General features: G+C 34.8%; 1 protein-coding gene across 8 annotated transcripts in view; it reads left to right on the forward strand.

The window, feature by feature from the left end:
• Window positions 1-3,247, forward strand: part of LOC106478165 (ras-responsive element-binding protein 1-like) — a 44,386-nt gene that overhangs the window by 4,439 nt on the left and 36,700 nt on the right. For 3 of the 8 annotated variants that reach the window (XM_022381699.1, XM_013938686.2, XM_022381702.1), the window contains exon 2: window positions 999-1,266. The exons of the other annotated variants lie outside the window; for them this stretch is intronic. The gene's annotated coding sequence lies outside the window, so the exon portion shown is untranslated. The remainder of the gene's footprint in view (window positions 1-998; window positions 1,267-3,247) is intronic. 8 annotated transcript variants of the gene reach the window in all.

The following is a 3,247-nucleotide window of genomic DNA, read 5'->3' on the forward strand; positions in this document are numbered from 1 at the left end:
AAGTAACTAGAATTCCTCTCGGGAGTGAATATGCTGAAATAACAAATAACCAGAGCGGTGGAATGTGACCATAATTTAACGTAGGATACACAAGGGTTAGTCTTATCTGTGAATAGCCGCCTCCAATTTTAGTAACTACGTAGACTTGGGGAAGGGACGAACTATATATATATATATACATTTCTTTCAATTACCTACAACCACGTTTGGAGACAATCCTCTGTGTGCAGTTTGGAGATCCAGGTAGTGTTCTAATCTGTTTAATGTATTTAAATCTCGAGGATATCTCAAACCATCACATCTAACGTTTGGTTTCATAATGCCCGCCATACCTCTTTTGTCCTGAAAATTTCACTCGGCGTTTTCTAATTATGAAATTGTAGTGCATTGGTCACTAGAGGAGCTGTTATCTGTACGATACTTTAGGTAAGCGGTAATGAATTCTTTAGGGTAGTTCCTATCGTGTAGCAAGACAGGTATGCCAATGATTTTACTCCAGTGCATGTAAGTCCTATGTCACTACTCTAGTAACACGTAAATGTTTCTTTATTCACGTAAGCCTGTGCAATTTCGTATTGCTTACGTCCGTGTAAGAACAGACCCACGTATTTATGGTGCACTAATAAATTACTAGCCAGTTTTTGAACACCCAACCCCAGATTGTATGCAGAATGCTTGAGCGATTTCTAATTTACAACAAAGCTCATGATTTCTTAAAGACGGAGGAAGCTTTTTTCCCGGCTGACTAAAAAGGAAGGACGTAAACTTCCTATTAAACTGAGACACCCAGCGTTAGGCAAGTTCGAAGAACTCTCTGTAGTCTGCTTAGTACTAAAGTTTGTCTCGTTTTGTTAAACACGTTTACATAGAAATTAAAGAGGAATTATGTTTACTAGCCTCCTCGGCTAAGCCTCGCAGACACGGAGGTTTTATAGATGGTTAAGATGTAAAAGTATGTCTTACTTCCTGTGAGTGAAAACGTTTTCTTCTCTAATCAGACAACGCAGAGAGCACATAGGAACTATCCAATCAGAGTGTCAAGACGATTTATTCTCAGTGAGATAGTTATAAAGACTTAGCGTATAGAAGATACAAAGCTGAACGTGCCTACTCATCACCATAAACATAATTATATTATGTCATCTCAAATAGTGGAGCAAACAGGTAGTTGTTTCATAGTATCGAAAAGTTGGAAGATGTATTGTTAGTAACTCCATTTCTTAGTGTACATCGGCTTTGGAGCATGTAGACCGACTTTTGCCTCAGGTGAGGATAATTACATTTAACTAGGCTAATAATTAAGTTTTGATTATTATTCGGTCATTGTTCAAAGCGTATTGTTTATTTGTCCATCAACTAACGTTAATATTTGGTACTTATTTTATGAAACTCTAACATAGAATCGTATAGTTTTTATAAATGTAATAATAAATTTCAGAATTAGTTCACATACAAAAATGTTTGTTTGTTTTAAGTTATACACAAAGCTACACAATGGGCTATCTGTGCTCTTCCCACCGCGGGTATCGAAACCCGGTTTCTAGGGTTGTAAGTCCGCAGACATACCGCTGTGCCACTGGGGGTCAACAAGAAAAAAAAAGAAAGTGAAAGCTAAAATTGTTTCTTGGTAGTTAAAATCTGTTAATTTTTTAAAAGGCTAAGCACAACATAAGTGTTAACACTAGAACCCATCTTAGAATAACTTTACACTAATATTTCACATGATAAAGGACTTAAAAAATTTTAACCTTTCCTAAATGTTTTCAATTCACTCGAATCTCAGAAATTACTTTCAGATTAATGGTACCACAATGGACACCAAAATGGCTCCTCACTATGACAACATATTTATAGATAATTATTAATATTCTTATCGCGGTTTTTGGTTTCAAGCCGCTTCCAAGTAAAGTGGCGTTTATATTTTTAACTCCCGATATCGCTCGTTTTTGTACAAAGATTTGTATTTTAATAAATTCACTGTTATCATTGCGTTCACATCAGGTCAGTTAACCTTTGAATACCAGTGAATTATCCGAATAATTAGATTAAGACATTATGAGCGGATGACGTAAATTATTATAAACAATTTTATTCTGCTGATCATCAAACACAACAATGATTGTAAAACTCCCGAATATCTTACCTTTATTAGCAGGAGACGAATTTCTGGGAAAATGTTGCATTTTTCAGTATTTCCTGCAGGGCGACTCGTGAACATACGTACGCAAACTGTACACTGTTCACCCCCAACCCTTTTATTGTCATTTTTAAAACTTTTTTTTTATATAATTGGATGACACAGTAGGTATAGAAGAACGTGTATTATAGTGCTATATTTATAATTTGGCCCAAAAACATTTTGTGTAACTCTAAAATAACTTTCCGTTACATCCATGAATTTTTAACTGAAGAGTGGGAGACCTCTGTTATCATGGTCCTTAGGAATACTACAATGTATGTACAACATAAACCCTAGTAGCCATTAGGCACAAATACCCCAAAATATAAATGTGTATTATTAATATCTAGTTATTGTTCATTTCTCGGATATTTAATTAATATTATTCGTCCACTGGGGGTCATTCCTTCTTGTAGATCTTTGTATTTTTAAATACATTCCAAAGGTCATTACATCTACGACAGTTAGTGTTTACGTGTTCCGTGAGTAAGGTGTGTTCTATTACTTTTTTCGTTGTGGCATAACGGCTCATAGAATGGCTCCGAGTTTTTCAGGTACAAACTTTTAGCTCATAGATCCGTCATTTCTTGGCCGATATGAGATCTAGTTACAGTTTTGGGCTCAGGAGGTCAAACCCTTTCGATTCATGTATTTGACCACACCCAAGGTCTCATAGATTACTCTAATCCTGCCTACAAAAATTTCAAGTGCTGCAGCTATTGAGGGTTTATTGTTACTTTCATTGAGTGTATTAGTTAGAATTTGTGACGGTCTAATTTTATTATTTTAATTTTTATTATTATGTTTTAATCATAGGGATATTTTTTTTTTTGCATTATAAGCTTAATATATATGGATTTAGAACTAACTTAAATCTCCTCAGCTGGTCAAACCCCGTGAGATATTAATAATGATTGGAGACGGCTTGAATGGGTAATGAAGAAAAACTTTAATATAAGTTTAACATAACAGCAAATGTACAACGTTTCAACAATGTACTTGATGATGGCAAAACCTTGTCGAAACGTTGTACATTTGCTGTTATGTTAAACTTATATTAAAGTTTTT

The sequence above is a fragment of the Limulus polyphemus genome, unplaced genomic scaffold (genome assembly GCF_000517525.1).
Source record: "Limulus polyphemus unplaced genomic scaffold, Limulus_polyphemus-2.1.2 Scaffold186, whole genome shotgun sequence".
In the NCBI taxonomy this organism is placed as follows: domain Eukaryota; kingdom Metazoa; phylum Arthropoda; class Merostomata; order Xiphosura; family Limulidae; genus Limulus; species Limulus polyphemus.